Source organism: Neolamprologus multifasciatus, chromosome 17 (genome assembly GCF_963576455.1).
Source record: "Neolamprologus multifasciatus chromosome 17, fNeoMul1.2, whole genome shotgun sequence".
NCBI classification, from domain to species: domain Eukaryota; kingdom Metazoa; phylum Chordata; class Actinopteri; order Cichliformes; family Cichlidae; genus Neolamprologus; species Neolamprologus multifasciatus.
In genome coordinates, this window is record NC_140455.1 from 33,106,916 (window position 1) to 33,132,536 (window position 25,621).

The 25,621-nt window shown below is 42.5% G+C and overlaps 1 long non-coding RNA gene across 1 annotated transcript; it reads left to right on the forward strand.

The window, feature by feature from the left end:
* Positions 1–250: 250 nt before the first annotated feature.
* LOC146499703 (uncharacterized) lies at positions 251–4,803 on the forward strand. Its single transcript, XR_014870181.1, has 2 exons — positions 251–650; positions 729–4,803. It is a non-coding gene; the product is annotated as an uncharacterized LOC146499703 (long non-coding RNA).
* Positions 4,804–25,621: the final 20,818 nt, after the last annotated feature.

Sequence of the window (25,621 nt, forward strand, 5' to 3'; positions counted from 1 at the left end):
GAACTGACTGGTATTTGGCACCTTCCTGACAGAAAATCCAAGACGAGTCAGCTGACACGCACAGAAGAGATGGGGGTAACGGGGAGAATCGAGCAGACAGCCAGAGTGTCACATGGAAGAAAACCCAAAAATGTATCGCTACTAAATCTGAGGGGGTTTTGGGGGATTTATTTTGTTTTACAAAGGACAACCATTTATGACTAAACAAGTAAATAAATCAATAAAAAATTCTGGACAGCTGGAATGTCTTTCCTTCTGCTGAGTAGGGATGGGTTCTTGTTGAGAACCGGTTCCCACTGTTTCAATTCCTTGGAATCGTTTGCCATTTTTGCAAACGATTCCCTTATCGATTCCAGTCGCCCCAAATGACGTCACCACGTTGCGGAGCGTCATTTACCTGGCAGGAAACACGGCGCCTCAAAACTTTGGTTATACTTTACGAGAACGGATGACTACAGGGCAACTTGCAATACTTGCAAAGTAGATATTTCATTTAAGGGAGGAAACACTACGAGTATGCAAAAGCATTTGCTCACAAAACACGCGATGACCTTAAATAAATGTCGTGTTTTTAATTCCGCTCCGGACTCGTGAATCTCGACCCAGCAGCAGCGGTAACGTTTGCACGTCCTCTCCCGTTAATGCGGCAGGTAAATAATCAACTAACAGTGCATATTATGTTAGCGCGATCTGCCTTATTACAAAACCTGCCATTACTGTGCATTTAGGTGACCATGATGAGAGAGACAGACAGAGTCTGGCTCAGATGCTGGCAGTTCTCGCTGCAGTCTACCGGTAGCGTCTCCTTTCAGGCCAGGATAGACTAAGACTAAGTTTGTGGTCAAAGGTTTGCACCCATTTGCCACAGCAGATGCCCCCGATTTTCAGTAAGTGAATGTTTTTAATTGTAGGCAGGGACATTACTGGATATTCTTGTGTAATTGCTACAGAATAATTTATGTTATACTTTGTTATTGCTACAGAAGAATATTTATTTTATTATTTTACATTTACAATTTCTTTCCAGGGGACCCTGTGACACCCCATTGAAGAGCCGTATGCTGTGGATCTCTTAAGATCTCACTGTTGGGTTTGTAAGGCCATGTTACTCCTAAATTTCTATCTTGTTCAAAGAGAAGATATAAAATAAAGTTCTAAGCAATTCGACCTTAGTGTTCTCCTTTTTTAAAAAGAATCAATAAGAGAATCGATAAAGAATCGAATCGTTAAACAGAATCGAAAATGGAATCGGAATCGTGAAAATCTTATCAATACCCATCCCTGAGTGTAAAATGATGTAGAGACATGCTGTAAAAGTCTGAACCATGAAACAGTTGGCAGAAAATTAAAGTTTTTTGAAAATGGAGCATTTATTGAACCATCTGATAAATTTGTTTAAAAAACGTACTTAATTTTAATTTCCATTTGTGACCTAATTTCTATTGTATTTGCTACATTTGGTATTAAAACAAATTTATTTTTTTTTGGGGGGGGGGGGGGGGCACACTGATGATGTAGAAGTGTCAAAAACCCTGCAAAAACTGTATGTATGAAATGTTATACAAGAGGGGAAGACACATTTGACAGCCTTTGAAGCTTTTGTCTTTGACATGAGTGACCTGTTTTCCAGAAGGGAGGGGGTAAAAAGGGAGTGTTCAGGGGTGAGGGGGGTCATTGACTATACCCCTGCTGGAGTCTGCCAGCATACATGTCCCTGATGGGGGTTAGTGAGTTCCTGCTCTCACCACCCACTGCAGGTTTGTTCTGTAAATTTTGTAAATTTGTTGTTGCTCTACTCAAAACAGACACAGGTGGGCGTAACTTGAGCCACACCAACTCAGGGATTGAGATTTAAATGGCCTTTTACAAGCATACGGGCAACGTTTGTGTTGGTGTCATTTTAGTCAGATGATAATGAGACACCACAAGGTTTCATAAGGTGTTGATTGGCAGATATCTGGACCAATAATTTCTCTTCTGGGTGCCAACCTTTCTTATAGCTTTACTAAGTATGTAGATTAAAGAAAAAAAAAGCCTAATAAAAACTGTGATTGCCTTCATCATATTGCCACATGATAGCCAGCGCTTTGAGAAATATTTTCCATTTTGTTCCTCTTTCGCGTTCCACATGCATTATTTATGGAGCCAAAGCCTGTTCAGATGAGACTTAGCACTAATACTTGATCTGCAAAACAGAGAGCTTCTGGCACCAAAAGGTGTGGGCCTTTTAATTACAATTAATCAGTTATTAATAACCTAAATTCAACCTGATGCAAAATGAACTGACTTCACTTGTTGAATGTTTAGTCAGTTTCTATATAGTGCCAACGATAGCTTTTACTCACAGTTAGCAGCACACACAGCTAAATTGTAGCTTTCTCTTTACAGAAACCAAACATAGCAATCACTGTTTGATATTAAAATGGAACCCACCCCCAATGTGAGAAGTTTCCTGACGGTAGCACAGTGTCTGGCAGATGGCTAAATCCACTCAGATTAAAATGGGCATAGCATTCTTTGATTTATTTCTTGTGGATTTATTTGGCTGGCGCTTATGAGCACGGTGTACCCATATTCTGACGGCTGATAGCAAGGTGTACCTAATGAAGTGATGGGTGAGTGTATGTGATCTGTTTTCAACAGCACTGGTCTCTACTGACTTGTTAAAAGCCGGTATTGACCCCTCTACCTTAGATTTACCATTAGTAAATAGTAAAACTACCCTGTCAGGTTTTGCTAATCTCACTTTGACCTGGAGACAAAAATAGCCAGAGGTTTAAGAGGTTGCTGAAAGGATAACAAAGTACACCTCAAGCGTTGGAGTTGACTCCTTTACCTAAACTCACACGTACACAAGCTTTGTTCATTCAGCTTGTTAAATAACCAGCTATTTACCAGTACACCTACTAATCCAGTGGTTCTTAACCTGGGTTCGATCGAACCCTAGGGGTTCGGTGAGTCGGTCTCAGGGGTTCGGCAGAGCCTCCGCCATGACATGCATGGCTCATTTTGTGCACCAGTAAAAAGCATGTCTATGTCTTGAATTTGAAAAAAATCCTATTTTATTTTTCACTAAAGAGGGGTTCAGTGAATGCGTATATGAAACTGGTGGGGTTCGGTACCTCCAACAAGGTTAAGAACCACTGTACTAATCGCATATGCTGGAAGGATTTGATATTCATTTACCGTCAGAATTTCTCCAGCCTGTTGACGCGTGACCTACCTTTCAAATCTGTTAACAAGGTCTAAAGAATGTGTATGGAGAAAAGAAAGCTCGAATGACACAGAGAACAACAGGGGGATAACAAAACAATACGTGACTATCTAAACGTCTCATGGGGATGAACTCTCTATCAAGTTGCATGGAATGCAAACATTTTAAGTAGAACTGCCTAAGTGATTGCTGGAGCATGCATAGAGCGGAGGAAATATCACATTATGAGGCCCTTTGGCTATCTGTATTTGAGTGTGATTTGGATGTGGAAGCACTGAGAGCAAAAAGAGAGAAAATGAGTGGAAGGTAAGGGAGTCGCACAGAAGGAGACAGGTAAAAAGACAAATGGAAAGAAGGAGATGCACTGTGCTGAACAACCTGCAGGGCGTAATGTATTCCTTGGAGAGCCATTTATGTAACACAATCATGCACACACACATGGAGCATGTTATCAATATTGTGTCTCGCAGTGGTAGCTATCATAGCAGTGGGAACCAATTACTCAGCCCGGAGCAGCAAATGTGTGGTCGCAAAAGCAGAGAAAAGCTGCACGGCTCATGAGACTATTGATCAAAACCTGTCGCCCTCACCTTTGTATGTATAGCTTCGGTGTGTTTTCTGTGTGTGCATGTTTTTGCCATTTGCGCTCATGTGTTCATTCGGTGAATGTGTTTGCTCGGGCGAATACGGCACTAGCGAGAGCAGGCGAAGGCGCTGTTTAAAAAATTGGTATCATTTATCTTGGATGTGGTGGAGGGTGTAGGGCGCTGCTGGCGAAGTCTACAAAGCTTCCAGCTGATGGTAGAGTGCGCTGGATTTTTAGGATGCATATCCTCTATGCTTCAGTAGCATAACGACAACCAAGCCTAGAATACATTTTAATAATTCATTAAATTACCTTTTTTAAAGGAAAATGTTAGAATTGAACAAATTTTAAAGACTCTTATTTCCAAATGAAGCTAAACTAAAGTTAAAAAGAAAATTGCCGGTGTTGGGCTAGCAAGCTAGTTAGCTATCTAACAGGAAATAGCTATAAAATCGAACTTTTCCCGCTTAGCTAGTTGTTAGCCTCTGTTAGATGTTTTTAGTCACTGTTAGTTGCTCTTAAGCTGTGTTAGTGAAACTATTGTGAAGTGACTGTAACATTGTTGAACTCGGAGGCTTAGCAAATAAACTCTTATATACCGTATTTCCCGGACTACAAAGCGCACCGAATATTAGCCGCACAAGCTAAAATCAGGGGAAAATCCTGTTTTGTACATACATTAGCCGCACCTGACTAAAAGCCGCAGGTGTTTCAATGTTGACTTATCATATGTAAGAAAATATGCACAAAGGGAATTGTCAGGAAAGAGATGGCTGTTTGGAGACACACCCCTTTTATTAATATTTTGAAAAACAAGTTATGGGTACATATTTGCATAACTTTTTAGGTATATGTACAAGCAGCGGTAATTACAAGTACGAAACATGTACTGTGCTTCATAAATGAGTAACACATGTAGTACATAACAATAACCTACAGCACACCAGAAAAATAGATTCGGACTACCTTTTAAGCTCAGGTGCAGTGACACGGCTTTAACAAGTCAGTCATTCACCACCATCTTTCTCTTCTTCCTGCGCACTAAAACCACCAAAGTCCTCTTCTCCAGTGTCGGATACGAACAGGCTCAGGATGGCTTCGTCATCCACTCTCAGCTTCTTTCCTTCGTTGTCACTTTCAAAACCAAAGAAATCCTCGTTGTCAGTGTCGGAGTCGAACACCCTCTGAAGGGCCGTGGCGGTGTCCTCTCCATCTTGCAGCAGTCCAGCCCTTCGAAATCCGTTGGTGATCATGGATGTTTTCACACTTTTCCACGCTGTCAGAATCCACCGGTGGAGTTGAGCATAACTTGCTTTTCGCAAGTTTATCGCCGCTCGTCATCCACGCCTCCCGCTGAACGCGTAGCGCTACTTTGAAGTTTGTTTTTCGCGCTACTTTGTACGGCACTATGTTGCCTGGCGGATGGACATGTGACCAACATACCACTCTTGAACCCCGATACTGTGTGTCTAATCACATGCCCTTCCGCCAGGCAACGTAGTGCCGTACAACAGCGGAACAAACAAAACAAATCGTCTTACGATATCACAAAAATCATGGACAATCCATAGAAAAGCCGCACCTGACTAAAAGCCGCAGGGTTCAAAGCTTGTGCAAAAAGTAGCGGCTTATAGCCCGACAATTACGGTAATCAAACTGTTTATCAAAAGGAAGTGTGATTTTTACAACATTCTAGCTTAAAGTTACCTGGCATAATGTTTATATGCTTATACCCAGCTGTTGTTGTTGTTTAGCCAGCTGGCTGTAAGCTGCCGGTGCTGTGGCATGTCTAGTCACCTGACCATAAGTAACTGTAACAATATCAGAAATAAATCGCTACATTTATGAATTTTTCCATGTTTTAGACTTAAGTTCAGGAACTGATAACATTTTATCCAGGTGCTAGCGCGTTGTTGCTCTTCTCTACGTTTTTGCATCTTTGGTGACACAAGAAAACATACGTATAAGACTTTATATCATGAGTCTGAAAGAGCAGACACCAATTAAAATTCAGGCCACTCAAAGTCTCCTCCATCTCCACTGCATATGTGGCTGGTCTCTAGCATTAAAAATGGCAGAGGTGCCCAGTCCTACATATTTTCAATGGGTTAATTCTACGTTTACGAGACATTGTTTTGTTGTAAGATGTTATTACACACTAATCAGTGTATATTTATGAGAACAACATTTTTCTATTAAAAAAAACTAAAAAAAAAAACTAACTGTACCTTTAATAGTCCATTACTTGAATTGAAAAAGTCTTGTCACACATTACAATGAAAAAGTACTGTGAATGTGTGCTACATCCAACACTTTGTGACAACCTCTGACAGCAGTGAACGGGGTCAAAAACAGATTTATAGAACTGTCAGTATCCCCAGAGCTTCATGGGTCCAATATTAAACAGGCCAAAAATGTTTTTGTTTGGCTAAGCATCCCTCTGTTACTCTTGTTTAGCCTTTAAGTATTATTCAAGGAAGAAACATCTGGTCTGTCTGCTCACTAAAATACATTTTGGATAAGAACATCAACAAACTGGCAAGCAAATGAGGATCTCTGGGTGAATTTCATATTGTTGCTGGCAATGCTAACGGCAAGCACAAAATGTGTTCATTCAAAGACAGCAACTTGGGCTGTTTTCATTTAAAAAAATGACAAATAATTTGAAAATGCTTTTCCCGTTAGTGCACCAGGGGATTTCGAAACAGAATTTCTACAAAGGATAAAGCAGATTATAAAGAGGACTTAATTGAATGTATAGAGGAGTATACGCTTTAGCCGGAGCACTGGAAACCAAATTCAGTTTCCAACGGGAAACAGATCCGGACCCAGATCGTCCTTTCATTCGTGTTGATGTATGCAATCGGTCATTCACTCCCCGGACCGCATGTAATTTGATAGGTAGTGATCTCGGATGAACGTCGCCTCTGCCTCTAACAATGATTAAAGTGGAGAGCGGCGTTGTAGCTGCAGCACACTCAGATGATTGACAGAACAATGTCATTCAGACAGTGTGTGTTTGTGTGCATTTTGCTGTGTGCGCGCATGAAAAACGGCCGCATGCATGCACGAACATTTGCATGGACACGTTTGCTCTGCAAAGTCGCCGCGTGTAGGAGATTTGTGCATGCATTTGTGCTGGCGTGTTTTTGAAATGTGTGGGGCATTAATGAGTTCAGATGGCTCTGGTCTTGCGTACTCTTTACCATAAGTCTTGCTCTCTTGCTGTCTCTCGCACCAAGCTCTGTCTGACAGCTTTGACAGCTCGTCAGGTCTACTCCACACACACGCCAATCAAGCCCCATCCAAGCAAATAAGCAATTAATCATTAGCATCCACAAGCAGCCGACGCAGAGGGAAGTGAGGAGGAGGAGGAGAAGGAGGAGGAGAAGAAGGGCGAGGCCACAGAGAAGAAAGGGGGTATCAGGGTTCATTTGGGTTCAACTGTGACCACACCCTCTTCACACACACACACACAGACACACATCAGTGCACACAGTTACAATGTGAATTCTGCGGTGGTGACTGTATAACAAGGGGATTATCTTCTTAAAAAGTCAAAGGACAAATTATGGAAATGAACATAGGACGGGGAAAAAACAACTGGGCAGCATCTGTTGACTTACAAAACAAACTATTGTCCCTATTAGGTTTTCCCTTCCACTCACAGTAATGGCGTTTAGATGATTAGTCTGCGGTTGGAATGATTAAAAGGGGCGTACGGGACAGGGTGTGCTTAAATCTGGTGGAAGACAAACCGGCTGTTATTTACTTTGACAAACGAGCCTTTTAACCTCAAAATTTAAAAAAAAAAAAATGTTAATGTAAAAAAATGGGTTGCAGTTACAGTTTTAAACTTGTGATCTTAGTGCTGTTTCTAGTATTATTATTTTACTAATACTTTCAACCTTTTCTTCTGGGTATCAAATTAGTATATTGCAGTCCCGTTCCATTACCTTCTTACAAAATTTAGCCAATTATGGGAAATGGTTGCAATTTAAAGTAGATCTTGACTGGACAATTGACTTGTTACAGCAAAGTCGGCAGCAAGCGGCACTCTGTAAAGTCCCTCCCGGCCTCAGTCGAACACATAACGCCTCTGTTTTTATTTTTTTCAACAGCAGTGGTATCGATCAGCTAATTGAGAGCTTTGAGTTACTGAGCTTTGGAGGTGCTTTGGTAGTTTGCTTGTGAAAGCAGCTGCCTAAGTCTTGCCTATTAGTAAACATCTGCCTTGGGTGTGTCTGGGTTTTACTACCCTCAGCAATTCTGCAGAGTGTTTTATAGCCTGTGTCATTTCCTCTGTCAGTTTACTTACTGCTAGATCGAGATGAGATATTTTAGCGATACTGACTACCCTTTCTGTTTCGTCAAGCCGTCCTGAAGAGCTGATTACCCTACTTGCTTACTACAGACCTTTGTCAGGTAAACCTCCAAGCCCCCTGCAGATAAGGTCACATATCAAATTACATCCAGGATGCCTCCATATAATCCTACCGGGGATTAGATTATGACAGAAGAGGGAAATGATTTTTGCTGTTGTGGCTGGTGGTGGTTAAGTTAATATTGTAGCTTGGAGATGAGGGCTTGTAGCCGTATTACATCCTAGAAGGCTATAGCTGAAAAGTGTTCATCTGCCTTTATGTGAAAATATTAAGGTTTAAATAATTGAGCATGGTCCCAGCCTCAAATCAGACACAATAAAGGCTAAAAAAAAATACACACACACATGAGATATGTAAGAAACCTGCCCCTACAGATAAATATCCACACGGCATGAAATTTTCACTATTACTTTGTTATGTGCACACACACACACACTCACATATATGTATATATAAGCGACCCTATATGACTCTCTACCATCCTGCTGCTCATGAATAAATAAGTGAGCCTGGTGAGTGCACCAATGCACCCTTCAATGTGACAAGTTGTGATAGCTAGGTTGTAACAATGACTCTGTGCTTCCCCCTAACCGCCTAACCACGACCACTTCTTGAGCAATGCCCTTCAGCTAATTCAGCTACCGAGGCTGTATGATAGACACGGAGTGAGATAGAGGGAACAAAACCGAGAGTCTAAAAAAAAATGTTAGGAAAACGTAAAAAAAAGAGAAAGAAGATGCAGTGGACTGAGTGATTTCCTCTTCTCTCCCAGGGTTCCACTTGGGATTTCACAGCCGGAGGGTTAAACGGTTGCGCCGACTCCTTCTCTTCGCGCCATCCACTCTGCACGGATCAGTAGCATCGCCGCATGTCTGCACGTGTGCGCGCAGTCTGCGTTTGCAGCCAAGCAGCAACTGATATACACTGATTGCGTTTCGTTTGTGTTACTTTTCCTCAAACTTAACATGCAGTCTCACCTCAGCCCAATGGCGGGTGTCTCCCGAAGCTGCAGACAGATGATAGCGGGCTCTGCCTTCACTGAACTGTAACAGCTCCAAATTGTTTATATAGGTATATCTACTCCATCACCTGGCTGGTGGAGACACACACACATGCATGAAAAGACAGTGGCATGCAAAGAATGAAGCTATGGCAGACAGAGAGGTGGTCTGGTGTTGATACTGGATGCACCACGATGAAGGTGGCAGATAAGGTTTGACATTTCTGATCTGACATGCAGTATAGCCACATTCCTATCAGACAGCAGTGGTCTATTAGGAACGTTACACAATAAAGATAAGATGCTGTGTGTAAATGATTGACGTGTAATCTAGTTTGTTTTTCAAATTGAAACACATGTCAGACTTCAACAGGAACCCAATTAGTTACTCAATATAGATATTATTTTGTAACTTTATACTTACTTTGTTAATTACTGAGATCTGTGAGCGGTCAGATATTAAGTTTGCTGTTAAAACTCATGTTAATACTGGTGCATGCTAGTAGCAAAGCATTTTATTTAACAGGTATTCTTTGTAATGGCCAACAGGGGGCGCCTCCTCTGGTTGCGATAAGAAGTCTGACTGTATAAAAGTCTAAGGGAAAATGACCCTTTGATCCTATTAAAAATTGTGGTAGCCAAAAATGTCATCAGTGGTTGACATCACAGTAGCTGTGTGGATCGTTTATATACAGATTATCATTCTACATGATCTCAAAGTCAGTTTAAAAAAAAAAAAAAACTCAACATAAAGAGACAAGTTTACTTTTTGAAACCTTTTCATTCATTGTGTTGGAACCATTTGTGGTGCTGAACTTGGCTGTGTAAACTGCAACTGACAGAAGTGAGAAGAAAATTGGAGCTCGGTTCACACTCTAGTTATTTTCACACCTCTGCATGACCAGTCACCACAGAAGTGGCCCTGCTTGTCAAACTGTTGGCTTTGAAAATGTAGGAAAAAGATTGCATGCCTGAGACACTTTGGTAGGCACTGGTGGTAGGAACTTGGATAAGGCAGTGCAGTGGCTCAAAGGTATTTTGGAAATAAGTCAGATATTATTTTGAAGAGAATTACCAAAACACTAAATCATGATAAACTGGTTTAGATGGTTTAATACCAGAACAAAACCATTTTCCTGTAAATTATTATATTAATAATCAGTAACTTGATACAGTCGACTGTATCAAAGCCTGTGTTGATGTCTGATGTTGAAATACACCACAAAGAGCATAGAGGTTTAGCCATTAGATGTAACGTGTTGTAGTTCATCACAGAAAAGCTTTGCACATATAACTGAAACATGCAATGTTGGACTCAAGTTAGATAGTAATACAGACGCAGTCTTATTGTTCAATAGGCATTAACATGATGCAGACTTTTACTCGTATTTTTTGAGTTATTTTGTTTATAGGAGTTCTTTGGGTTGACTTTGACAACTCAGGAAAGGGTCACTGGGATTCAACCCTTAAGTCAGGTCAGGGACAGAGACTCTTAGGGTGAGTGTCTAATGACCATGCCTAGCCTGAAGAAGCTACATGGGTCCACCCTCTTGTGGGTCTACCACATAGTAGGAGTACGGTGTCTTGTGGACCAGGTGGCGATCAGGAGCAAACATCTTGTCACTCCAATCCCTGACTTCCAAATCTTGCTTGTGGTACTTCTGTTGGGTTCATCAGGTAGTAGCACGCAAGTAGCACTGGAGCAGTTCACGGCTAAGTCTGGAGCGCCCTAAGTTGAAGAGTTCACGTATGTTGTTCATGAATGAAGGAAGAGCGGAGCGTGAGATTGACAGATGAATTAGGGCAGCGGTCCCCAACCCCCGGGCCTCAGACCGGTACCGGTCCGTGAGTCGTTTGGTACCGGGCCGCTAGAGTTGAGGCTCAGGTGTGAAATTTATGGTTTTCAGGGTTTTTATCGGTTTTCAGCGTTGTTTTGTTATCGTTTTGATCGTTAACTCGGTTTTCCTGGGTCTTTTCACGTGTGTTATGAATAAATCTTCTTTTTTTCGGTACCGGTACTAGTTTTATTTTGTCGCATTTATCTGCGACACCTTAAAGGCCGGTCCGTGAAAATATTGTCGGGCATAAACCGGTCCGTGGTGCAAAAAAGGTTGGAGACTGCTGAATTAGGGGTACTGATCTGCTTTGGTGGAGAGCTGAGCATAAAAACAAAGCTGTCAGTTTGTCAGTCAGTCTGCATTCACAACCTTGACCCATAGTCATGAGCTCTGGGTAGTGACAGATACAAGCAGAAATGAGTTTGATTTAAAGTTTTCCTTCCAAGGGTGGCTCTCCCTCAAGATAGGGTAAAGAGCTCGGCCATTAAATAGGGGGTTGGAGTAGAATTGGTTCTAGCACCTGACTAGTCTGCCTCCTGGATGAAGTGTTTTGGGCACCTTTCTAGGAAGAGGCCTCCGAGCAGACCCAGGGTTTGCTGGAGAGATTACATCTTTCAGCTGGCTTGCGAATGACTCAGCATCCCTGGACTCTTTGCTTAGACTACTTGGCTTCATGACCGGAAACCAAGATAAACGGTAGAAAATTGATAAACGATTTGTGTTTTAATTTTGGGATTTTGTGGGCTTGATTGAGATGATCTGCTGGCATTTCTCTGAGCTGCTGTCTCTGAGCATGCACCAAAATAATCCTATAACAGGCGCTGGTGAGGTTATCTCAACGGAAATGTGAATTTCAATGTAATATCAAAGGTCAGTTGCCACTTAATCTGTTATCAGAACAAGATAAAATCTCAATTATGTGTTGAGTCAACCTACTCTATGAGGAAACTAGTAATTTGACTTCACATGATACCGCATATTAGACTTTAAAAAAAAGAAAATACATACACATATATATATATATATATATATATATATATATATATATATATATATATATATATATATATATATATATATGTCACCTCACGCTGTACAAAGTTATATTTGCCTGGGTGGCTCCACGTTCCAAAGGCTCAGTGACAACAAAGTTGTCAAATGAAGGTTACGACACCATATCTGAGTTATGCTTGTGTTTTCACTCAGTACTCCAGCGTTAGCCTTCAACTTCCTATCTGCATCTCAGCCATTCAGGAGACGCACTGTCATGATGTGACGCCACAATAAGTGCAAAACTCAGCTCAAACCCCACGTGATAACAAGGGACAAAACAAGAAATACTTATATGTAATGTTTTGGTAAAATTCGGTCTGATCATCCACCTAAAATTTTACAAAATTGTGGCCACCTTCTCGGTCTGCATTTTGTCCCCTTCTCTCCTTACTACAATAATCCTTCCATTTGTTTTTTCTTCTGCCTCCACTCTGTCTGCTTTTTCCTTCAACTCCCCCGAGCAAAGGGGACAGCTGCTTATCCCTGATAAACGCCTGGCATTTGGCACGGCAAGAGAAGGGAGAGAGGGATTGAGGAGGAACGGGGGCAGGGCTGGGTTGGGTTGTCAGGGGGTGGGGGGTGATGGGGGTGGCCACATCGATGGAGATGGCAAGGAGTGAAAAAGGCAGTGAGGATTAAAGAGCAGGGGTTTTTGGCAGCGGCCACTGTAGAAGTGTAGAGGAGGGGAGAAGATGAGGTCTAATCGTGACCTAGATTCCAAGACGCCCAGACATAATAGGCAAGGCCTGATTCAACGTGAACCCCCTCACCCCTTCCGCCCCCTCCTACCCTCCACCTCAGTCAAAACAATAACAGACAGGAGAGGAGCTGCAGGAGGAGAGGGGCCCAGTGTGGGGACGGTTCCAGCCCACTACCCTCACCTCCCAAACCGTGGACAACATGTAGCCTCCTCTATATCTAACACTAGGCAGCTGCATGCAATGTTGGCCCCCAAACCGCTGGAAATTCTTGGAAAGAGAACCAAAGGAATGCCGGGGCAATGTTTGGATAAACTTCTGCTGGGGTCTTTTGAACAGACTCCTTTATTAGCTTGTGGATTGTTTGCTTTTGCCAGAAGAAAGACAAAAGCCTGCAGTTGCAAAGTGGTTTTTCTGTGAGTGTGGGAAGTGTGTGCCTATGTGTGTTTTCAATCAAAATGTGATGAATATGAAATTACTTGACCTTTGGGGAATATATTCTCACACTATGAGCAATCATTATGAAGCATCAACCATTTTAAGGTAGGTATGTCTGAGACGATTTCTTGTCCAGGGCTAGAACTCAGTTACCTTGAGTCTCTGCAGGTTTCTCAATGGTCAAGGCAGAAGGCCCTCCTCCTCCTCCTCGAATGTGGTTTTTCCAGAGGTTTCTTCCCCTTAAAATAGGACCGTTGCCCGGTGTTTGCTCAGCAGAGACTGTTATGATTGTCAGGTTTTTCTCTACAGTGCTTAGAGATGACTATTGTTGCAAATGAAACTGATACAAAAACGTAATATTTGCCACTAGGTCATATTAAACATGGCCAAAAGTTCAAAAAATAATGTGATAGTAATCCCTATGAGCCACAAACGAGCTTTACACTGCTCTAAATCCACAGTTTTTTGGTTTTTTTTACTGCTATATGAGATCAAAAACAGAGGATCTTCTTCTTCTGGCTAGTTCTGTTAGTGATTGTCAAAGTGGATCATCTGCCTCCATCTTACCCTGTGCATGTCATCCTCTTCTCTGCATGCCCTGCTTCACTACATCCCCAAACCTCCTCTGTGGTCTTCCTCTAGTTCTCCTGCCTGGCAGCTCCATCTTCAACATCATTTATCCAAAATATCCTCTATCCCTCCTCTGCACATGTTCAAACAATCTCTAACTTTGTCTTTAATGCAGCCCTCCACTTCTGTCTCCTGTCTTTTTTGGAGCCATAGTCTCCAAACCATCCATCATATCTTCATGGCTTCTGTCAGAAATCACCCCTGATTTCTAATCATCTAAGCCCACTCCACCATGCCTGCACTCTCGTTTTAATTTCTCTGCATTGTTCATTGCTTTGGATGGGTCACCCAAGGTATTTAAACTTAATTGTCACTGCCTTGCCTGTCTCACTAACATTCATGCAGGTTTCATTCCTTAGCTCCTCATCTCTCCATACCACAGGTATGTCATCTGGACCAGCTGTTGTTCCACTCTTCATTTTTCACATTTATGAATGTCAAGGTTTTTGTCTCTACATCAGGTTTATAGTCTAGTTTTGTCTGTATCTGTCTCACTCTGTTTTTCCTCGCTGTCGTTCTTATCCTCAGTCGTTGCATCTCATCTTGTACCTGTTACCTTGGTTGCAGAATCAGACCGAGACAGACGTTGCAATGTGAGATGTCTCAGTGGGCCATGTCACGTGACCCTAGAGTGTTTTCCTTGTTAACTCTTCATTCGTGCAGTTAGATTTAGAGCCTGTGGTGCATGCTAAACTCTAAATAGTACTGGCGATTAATTGAAGAAGACCATCTTGTTTTTTATTTTCTGAATTATGAAAAAACAAATTAAACTAATTACGTTTTTTTGTTTTTGTGAAGCAGGTTGTTTACTGATTGCAGGGATGGCACTTTCAAGTGTCCATGGCTGAAACATCAAACCTGAAGTTGTAAACACATTGCATGGTATCTTTGCCATACAATGTGTTACATAAAGGAAGACTTTGTTTGGATATTTTGGTTTTTTTTAGCATTTATTGAGATAGGACAGCAGAGAAAAAAGGAGGAATGCTGTGAGCAAGGGAAGACACACAAGAAGCAACCTTGGCAGAAATTCAAACTCAGGTCTTGCCAATAGCGTTATGGGATATGGGTTACCTGCTCAGCTGAGTGAGCTATACCAGTGCCCAATAAATCCAGATGTCCCTGCTGAAGGCCACAGGCCAAAACACGTTGGTCAAATAAGAAAGAGATAATTTCGTAACATGTTACAGTAAAAGAGATAAGATAAGATAAACCTTTATTAGTCCCACATGTGGGAAATTTGTTGTGACACGACAGAAAGTGGACAGTGCAAAGTTGCAGCAGCAAAAATGAAGAAAAACAATTGAATAGGATAAGATAAAAAGAATAATATACTATTTACAATAGAATAAAATACTATGTTGCCAGAAAAAAATGTGTTATTGAGTGTTATTGCACATATGTGGATGTGTGTGTTTGGTCAGCTGAGAAAGTCTTTGTTGTGGAATTTGACAGCAGTAGGAAGGAAAGACCTCCGTCCCACATCGTGGGTGCCACCATTCTCCTGTCACTCACCACCTCCACTGGGTCCAGAGGTCATCCTAGAACAGAGCTGGCCCTCCGGATCAGCCTGTTCGGTCTCTTCCTGTTCCCAGCAGAGATGCTGCTGGCCCAGCGTCGGCCCCTCACTCCAAAAGACCTGAGCATCTGCAGCAGGTACAGCCTGCTCTGTCCTTTTCTGTAGAGAGCATCTGAGTTGTGAGTCCAGTCCAGTTTATTGTTGATGAACACCAAGGTATCTGTAGCTATCCACAGCCTCAATGTCCATACCTTGGATGTTTATTGGTTGCAGTGGAGGATGTTTGTGCCTGCGGAAGTCTACCACCAGCTCCTTGGTTTTTCCAGTGTTGATCTGGAGGTAGTTCTGCTGGCACCAGTCCACAGTCATGGGTCAGTTCTCTGTACTCCTTGTCATCCCCATTAGTGATGAGGCCGACTGTTGCAGAGTCATCAGAGAACTTCTGCAGGAAGCACCGTGTGGAGTTGTGGGAAAAGTCTGCAGTGTAGATGGTGAAGAGGAACAGAGCCAGAACCGTTCCCTGTAGGACCCCCGTACTGCAGACGACCCTGTTCGACACACAGCCCTGAGTTCTCACGTACTGTGGTCGGTTGGTGAGGTAGTCCAGCATCCATGTGATGAGGTGATGGTCCACTCCTGAGTTCCCTAGCTTGTTTTTCAGGACTGGAAGAATGATGTTAAAGGCACTGGAAAAATCAAAAAACATGATTCTCACATTGTTCCCAGCGGTCTTCAGGTGAGAGAGGGAACGATGTAGGAGGTGAACGACGGCATTATCCACTCCAGTGCCAGGCTGGTAGCTCACCAGGGACCAAAGCTGAGCCAGGACCAGCCGCTCCAGGGTCTTCATCAGGTGGGATGTCAGAGCCACTGACCTGTAGCTGTTGAGGTCCTTGGGGCGTGGAGTCTGATCACTTGTACCACACAAAAGGTTTTCCAGAGCTGCAAAACTCTCCCCAGCCTTAGTCTCAGGTTGAAGATGTGCTCCATCACCCCACACAGTTGATCTGCACTGGACCTGACAACCCTTGAGCTGATGCCATCTGGATCTGCTGCCTACTTGGCTTTAATCCTCCTCAGTTTCCTCCTAGCTTGGGTGGTTGAGAGAGGCTACATCTACACTAATCCGGATAAATTTGAAAACGGCGTTTTCGTCTAAAAACGCTCCACGTCCACACTATTGTTTTCAGGCGTTTTCATCCGCACTGAAAACGCTTATGTTCCTGTACTGCTCATGCGTGAAACGTAAAACGATTCCGTCTGCTGTTTATTTACTCTCTGGCTCTTTGAAATGTGGTGTCAAAATGTTGAGGAAAAGCGCCGAGTTTTATCTGAAGCATGTACAAACTGATATTAATCTTTAATAGGGCTGTCAAGCAAAACAACTGCTGTACAATGCCGTCCGTTGTCTTAGTTGAATTGGTCACATGACTGCATTGTATGATCAGTGTTGGGAAGGTTACTTTTAAAATGTATCCCATTACAGATTACAGAATACATGCCCCAAAATGTATTCTGTAACGTATTCCGTTACGTTACTCAATGAGAGTAACGTATTCTGAATACTTTGGATTACTTAATATATTATCATGCTGTTTACAACTACATGAATGTACTATTGCTGTGATTTATTACTGTTACTGAAGGTCCGCGGCTCCGAACCGTAGTAAAGGGACCTCTGACTAATACGGGTTCTGTATCGGGCTTGTAGCCGAAAAATAGCTTTACTTTGTTGTCTGGGTCAACTTTGCCAGCGAGAGACAGAGAGAGGCGTTGAAAGGCTGCTCCAACGGGACTTATGGTTTCGAGGAAAACACGAACAAAGCGTACAGTCGAGTCTTAATAGCTTACTTACAACTGGGCTCGTCAGGCACTCTTCTTGGCTGCAGTGGTTATTATTATATTTACATGCTTCCAGCTCCCGTCTTTGCTCGATGACAGCTCGTACTTTTCCTTTTTATCCCACCTCGCGCTCACAGACACATAACGAGTATGGCAGTCCATTCTCCCTGCAGTACGGACTACACTGCCCATGATGCTACATTCTGCCTATTAGCTTAGCACAACAACAACAACAAAAAGGCCTCTCTCACCCAGGAAACACGCAGAGAGAGAGCGTAGCCCTGTAACCATAGCAACCGTAACGCTGCCACCTGGAACAACAGAACGTAGCTGTCAAACAAAACCCAAACAGTCCTGACCCGCGACAATATGAAACAGGGAAGTACCACCGTGTAATCCATTTATTTCAACAAAGTACTGTATTCTAAATACCACCTTTTTAAACGGTAACTGTAACGGAATACAGTTACTCATATTTTGTATTTTAAATACGTAACGGAGGTACATGTATTCCGTTACTCCCCAACACTGTGTATGATGCATCATCGTTTTTGAAAGGCTCTGTTTTTGCAGTCCACACTGCGACGTGAAAAATGTGTTTTCAAATTTATACACTTTGGAGAGCGGTTTCAAAAAGCTCAGTTTTCCTTGACCAAAATCACAATCGCAGTTTGGATGGAAGGCCCAAACGGAGAAAAAAAAACGGTTTTCAAACAAAAACGTATTAGTGTGGACATGACCAGAGACAGGCTGGAGCCGTGTTTGGATGTGTGCTGGATGCTGTGTTTAGGGGTGGGGAGTCGTGAACAAGGTGAACAGAGGAGGTGTTAAGTGGCTGAGGTGTCAGAGGCAGTGGGTTAGCATTTTTAACATGTCAGTTATGTCAGTAATCTTGATTTTACTGTTTCCACTCTGACTACACAAGAAACTTTTCAAAACCCAGCCTTCATGGTGATCTGCTGGATAAGCTATGTGATCTTGGCTTTCTGCAAGGACCAAGCCTCCGCTCAAGGTACAGCAGATTAGCATGCTAACTTCAGTAGATACAGTACCTCTGCAACCAGATACACAGACATCTTTGCCATAGCTGCAAATTCTGCTCATTATACTGAAAATGGTATTTGTTTATTTATTCTAACTTACTTTCCTAAAAAAAACTAATTTTAAGGCAGCGGTAGGCAATTTGCCTAATCTCCACAACCCACTGACATTTCACTCTCATGACTCTGCTTGATTACCTTATTTGGTCAGATGCAGCTCATGGCATCCTGAACCAAAATGTTGGTTATTGGCTAAAAACAGGCGGATCACAGGAATATTTGAAAAAACTAAGGTCAGTGGGTTGGTTTGGGTAAAGCAGAATTTGGTTGTGAGTCAGGGATGGGGAGTTAGTGAGTGCAAGAGTGGGAGGATTGTGGGTTGGCTGCGCAGAGAGAAAGCAGTAGAGAGAGAATGATGGAGGCTCATCCCTTAGCCACCAGCGACAGTGACCAGTCACTGGATTTGCAATCTGCAATCATTCCAAATAGATGCTGTGCATCCATAATAAGCATTTTGCGCTCATGCAGAGTTACAATTTGCACCTAAATACCACCTCTGGACCATGTGGTGGTCTATTTTTGACTTTTGGCTTCATACGGGCTAAATGGTAAAAAAAAAAAAAAAAATCTATGTCTATATAAAAGGGAAGAGATGAACTTCTTTTCAGTCAGTTTTGACAGACACATTTGTGAAATACTGATTTAAAAACAGCAAACCAGTAAAATAAACCAGTGCCTGTTGATTCCCAAACATTCCCAGCAGCAATCGGCAGTTGTACAGTGGTTGCCACAGAGCGCAATATTATGCAACAGGGAGTAAGGCTCTATTGAAAAATACAGGAGAGTAAAAATAAAAAAAGGCAAAAAGGTCCCATGAGGAGAGCTAAGAGAATCTGCCAAGCTGGCTGGTACAAAGAAAACATACAATTACCCGAGCTACTTATGTGTTCACTAAGAGCCAAGTGATTGTAGGTGTTCTCTCAAACAGCAAAATCTTTGACAGTCATCCACTCTAACAGCCTGTGGCTTCAGCTCTAAATCTAGCTGAACGGCGACTGATTTAACCAAAGTGCTAAATATAACACAACTCAGCCAGGATATAAATAATCATAGCGACTAATGTCAGGGGCACTTCCTCTCTTTGTTCCACGTAGTGAGAGGCCTGTGTGTAAAAATAAGAGAGAGTGGGAGAGGGAAAGGAAAAGGGAGGGTGGGATTGCATTGAATAAAGAGGTGAGTGAGAGACAGAGACAGTGTGGGTTGTGATAAAGAAAGAGTGTGAGGTGCACTGTTGATGAGGATTTGGTCCTGCTGTGGACAAGAGGAATGTGCCAACTTGTCCCTGAGATAAAGAGACAAGGAGCTTAGGGCTAACGAGGACAGGAGGATGCTTTAATTACACAAGACCAACAAAAGCCAAGGAAGCTTGGATGGTGGGTTGTGGTGGCGCGTGTTTGCATTGGCAGAGGGAGTAAGAGGAGTCTGCACCTGCACTGTTGGGCTAAAACTGACAATCCGACCCATCATGTTGAGCATGTATTTACTCAGCTGGAAACGAGCATTTGTGAAGCTAAATACCAAATGTAATGGAGAATATATCCAGCACACGGCTAATCCAGCCAAGTTTTATGTCACCGATGGCCAGTCAAAACTGGCAATAACCTGAAGGAATTCAGCTGACAACTTAATCTGATCTGATTTGAAACTGCGCAGCTTTGGTGACAAATATAGCATCACAAAATACCAACCATGTCTAAAAATAGGACTCCACTGACTGCTCAGAATCAAAAGTGCAATCTTTGAAATGACACTTGATAGCGATTTTCTTAAAACTAAACTGGGCCATCATTTGCAGCTAATTAAAGCTCACTCTGTGTGAGAATAAAAAAAGATTTCATTTCTGCAAATGGTGCGTTTTTGTTTTTTTTTCTCAAAGAGTCGACTTTGATCTATTTGGGACACTTGGAAGCGGCTCAGGTCTGTGACATGGCTTGACATGGGGTTAGAGCAGACTCTCTTATTACAGGGCTTGCAGAGGTTGTTATTGGCTAAACACTGGTTGGTGGTGGTACGTTGAATAATGGATGACTGGCCCCATGTTCTTTTTTCGAGGTAAAATGGGCACCTAGCAAATGAGGGGCTGGTCAGCGCTTGTGGCCTCGCTGACATATGATACAACACTGCAGACGTCACTAGCACACACGCACACATTAAAAGGGGGACTGTATTAGAAGCCCACATGCACACACACACACACACGCACAAACAGCCACAGTATAGAGATATCCACACTGGCCTAATTGACGATCACTGGTCGACATACAGCAACAGGTGCAGCTGTTCCAGAGCAAAAACGTGTGCCTGTGTGCGTGTTCATCTGAAATGGAAACCGAGGTTGCTCTTTAACCATAACTACTGCATGCATGAGCCCTTTCCCCCCATCCGTGGATTAGCTTTAAAACGGGAGAGCAGGGGGACTGCTCGGTTAGCATAGAGGGTAAACCTCCACCACATGAAGGGAAGAGAAAATATCCAGTTTCCTCAAAGAGCACAAAGACCAAAATTAACATCTGGCTTCATGAGTGCTTTAAATATTCCATACAGGCATTTGGGGGCATATACACACAGGCTATGATTGTATTTGTCATTTTAGGCATTATACTAACAAATATTCACAAAGCAGTTCATACTCAGAAGCCCTCTGCAAGACGGTTTATTGCTAAAGAACACGTCTGCTGCTGAGATCAAACTGTTGACCTTCTAGGCCTGGGCCGATCTCGGTAACTCTTCTCTAGCCTCGTTTCATCAGCGTTTTGTCAGGTGATAATGACAGGCGGGATCTTGCGTAAGCTGAGAAGCCAAGTTACGGCCAGGCACTTGTGCTGATGTACGTCTTGAAACACAGCCAGTATAACCTGAAACTTTGGGTATGTGAAAGCTCTGCAATCCCGCCAGGACACCCTGTCCAACAGTTTTACAAACCATGGACTCGGAGTGAAGGTTACACTTGGCATGGTGCATTAAAATCAATCTAGGAGCAGCTTACGATTTTGGTGAATGCAAAATATAAAATGAGAACATCAATATCAGTCTTTTCATTTAATAAGCGTAACTAAAACTAGCGTTTTCAGTTGTTTTCACAGAGTTGTGCGTCCACATTGAAACGTCCGAAAACGTTCCAGTACTGGAAGACGATTCAACCTGCCTCATTTCTGTCTGCCGATTATTTACTTTTCGGCTCTTTGAAACGTCGCGGTAAAATGTTGAGGAAAAGCACCAAGTTTTTTAAATGGACTAACAATGAGGTGGAGTTGTTCCTGCGAGTACAAAGTACAAATTTGAAAAGCTATCTGGAGCATGTACAAACTGATATTAGTCTGTTAATATCGGTTTGTACAGGCTGTCAAAATTGAGCGCAAACAAAACAACTCCTGTATAATGCCCTCCGCTATCTTAGTTTAATTGGTCACATGACTGCATCACGTGACTAAAATGTGTCGTAGTTTTCGAAAAGGCTCCGGGTTCGCTGTCCACACTGCGAGGCGAAAACGGCGTTTTCAAATGTATCCGCTTTGGAGAACGTTTTCAAAATGCCGCGTTTTCCTTGAACAAAAACGCCGTCTCAGTGTGGACGGAAGACCAAAACGGAGAGAAAAAGATGCGTTTTCAAACAAAAACGTATTAGTGTGGACACGGCCTAAGGGGATGCCACCAGTTTTACATATCAAAGTCAGGGGTGCTGAAAAGTGTTAAATCCAAATCAGCGGGGCAGTGTACAGGAGAAGTGAAGAAGAGAGTAGGGTTTCCAACTGTGCCGTTTGAGCTGGGACATCCCATATAACCAAAATTGGTTTGTCCCTTATTCTACCTTAAATGTCACGTATATTGACTCTTACCTGCAATTTCACAAACATTACATGTTTACACTATGCTCAGCTGGTTGTGCATTGTGCTTTTGGCACGCTACAGTGTCCCTTATTTGATGGTTAAAAAGATGGCAACCCTAGAAAAGAGTGCAACAGGTTGGAATGGGTGGTTATGAGTGTTAGGGCTGATTGTTGTTGTATTTCTGTCCTGACCTTCTCCATATATATTGACGAACAATTTAGATAATTTGCTTAAATTGGATTCATCACTCGCTCTTGTAACTAATTTTCAGTCCATGTCTTGTGTACTTTAGTATACCTGAGCCTTTCCTTCCTGTATCCCTACCTTAAGAATGATGCTTCTCTCAGGTCCTGTGTAGGGTCTTTGCTTTATTTTTCAGATACTTTTCATATGCTGTAGATGTTTTTTTAAGGTCTACCACATCTTTTGTCCACTACGTGTCCAGTTGCCTCAGATTTTTTAAGGACACGCTGCACACCATGCCAAAATATGCAAATGCAAATAATATTGTTGATACAAAACTATTTTATGTCTGTCAAACGGTGGTATTTTTGTATATTTAACTGAGGACACTAGAATATACTGTATTTTTTGCAATAAACAATTGTTAGAAAAAAGAAAGTCTTACTCTTTGGAACCAGGGGTGACTCAAAACTTTTGTACAGTACTGTATCTTTTTGCAAATGTTACTCACTTGGTTAAAACAAATTTTCAACCCCATAAATAAATCTTTCATCATCCCCTTTAGTTGTCCACTGCAGCGGTCCCCAACCTTTTTTGTGCCACGGACCGGTTTATGTGCAACAATATTTTCACAGACCGGCCTTTAAAGTGTTGCGGATAAGTAGAACAAAATAAAACCAGTACTGGTACTAAAAAAAAATGGTTTTATTCATAACACACGGGAAAAGACCCAGGTAAACTGAGTTAACGATAAAAACAGATTAAAAAAAACCCTGAAAACCATAAATTTCACACCTGAGCCTCATCTCTCGCGGCCTAGTAACAAACGACTTACCAACCGGTACCGCTCCATGGCCCGGGGATTGGGGACCGCTGGTCTACTTTGGTCCTCCGGGCCTTTCAGTGTTGCTGTGCTGGTCAGTTTATTCCTTCTTTATAAGACTGTAGCAGACTGTCGATTTACTCACTGTTTAAAATGTTTTTTCTCTGATAGGTGTCTTGGTTTTTGAACCTAATGCTTCATCAATATCTCATTGGACCTCATGTAAACAGTGCCAGTGAACAGCTACCAAACACAAATTCAACAATCCGCATATTTTGAAAAACATATAAAACTAACTGTGACAGAAAAAAAAGAAAAAACCTATTTTGATCACCTTAAAGCAGCTATTATTGTAAGAAATATTGTCTGTAACAACATTACATGAAGTTATAATAGAGGGAAAACCTCTCAATCAAAACATCTCCCATGAGCAAGCACTCGGTGTCAGTGGTGAGGATAAAAAAAACTATCTTTTAGGAGGAAGAAACTTCTGGAAGGAGCGCTTTCAGGAAGCAGGGCTTCTGCCTTGACTGATTGGGGTGAGAGAAAAAATGAAAGAGAAGGAAGAGCAAAGACAAAACTACAAACAACAAACATAACAAATCCGGAACGTACCGCTCCAGAGCCGGAGATACCTGCAGAAAGATGCAGTTTTGCCATCACGGTGACAATCAGTCATGAGTTTTTATCAGGCATTCTGAAAGGGTCAAACTTATCAAATAACAACATTTCCTCCAGCTTACCTGTACTACGTATTTACACCTAAACAGCGGCACCCTGCCTATTTGCACTGAGACGAACAATGGTTTATGCTCCAAGTCTGTTTTACATTGAAATCAGTAATGGTTCAGGGAAAAGTTCATAAACGGAGCAACAGTGGAAGGAGCAGGAACACTCATTAGAGCAAACTGCAGGTATGAAATTGGCTACACATTTATGGTCATGTGTTGTTCCACTGACCTTGAAATGCCGATGCCATTAACAATTCCCTCAGTAAAGGTTTGCTTATTACTCTGAGCCACTGTTACCAAAAAAGTCTGAATGGCATAATCAGGAGGGCATAATCAGCTCTCCCCTACCTGGGCTAGATGGAAGCAGCCATGCATCTCATGGGTGAGTGATTGATGTTGATTGAAGGTCATTACTTAGCACAGCGCTGAACTCCTGACCCCACCCCGAGGGGCCTAAAAGCCCCTCGACACAAGGTCGAACAGCGACCGGTATATCATCAGACAAATGAATTGTCCCAATGCAGGCGCATATAAACACATATACTCAGGGAGTTTGACACACAAAAAAGTGACACACAGACACACACACACACACACACACACACACACACACACACAATGGCTACATCCCAAAGAGGATTCAATATCATATGCCATAATCGGCCTTTAAGCCTGAACAGAGGGGGTCCCTGCAATAGATGAGCTTAGAGTGCTTCAATCCTATTTTATCTGCTTATATTCCCTGTGCTCATAACTTTTGGGACTTAAAACAACCCTGGGTCAAAGTAAGGTTAACCCCGAGGTGACCCTTGAATGGTGTATATTAAGTCTGTTGTGGCTAATTTAGGAGATACACAACTTCTTTTTTTTAAATTCAGCATCAACTTTCTCCAGAAGACGACTCAGGTCCTGAAAATTTTCATTCATCAGCGTAGAAAATGGAGTGATGTGGATGCAAAAGTCCCCACGTTAACACATACTCACTCAAACATGCTCAGAGATCCAATTACAAAACCTGCGCTACATCATCTCCAGGGAACCCGTTAAAACACGCACAAAACAAAACACAGGTGAGATGAAAAAAGCTGAAAATTGGATCACAAGGTCTCCCTCGATTCTTCTTTTTGCCCCCCCCCCCCCCCCCCCCCCCCCCCCCCCCAGTTTGTCTCTGAGCTTGCTTCACATGTGGCAGTACTTTTGCTGTCTTCTGAGAATTTGGCTAATCCAACCATGGACCCCCACGGGGAGTGGGGTAGTTTGTTTTTTTATGGTCTCTGAGCATCCTTCAGGAATACCTACAATGTATTTAGTGATTCTTCATCCTGCTCAATTTCTTACCAAAAGTAGCAGCAGGCAACTTCTATCCCTCTAAACAGACAAGCCGACTCCCTCCCTCACAAGCAGGCCTCTGCCACTCCTAGTGGCTGCCGGTCAGATACAGTAACAACAGCTCTCCTGAGACTGCTGCCTTTTATGGAGGTGTGAGCAATGCTTTTTGTTCTACATCAACTCAAACAAATTGCTCCCAATATATATTTCTCTACTGCACGAGCTACAAACGAGGCGTGAAGTGCACATAAATAAATCAGAGGTACAACAGCATGAATACCAAAGGACAAGGTTGTTATGAAAAATGTAACCCCCGGCCTATGACACGCAGGTTTGAGAAGAATCCTCTATATGCAAGGGTATGCATGAATTTTCCCTCTCCTTCGAACGGCACTCTATCACTCTGTCTCTCTTTAACTGATGA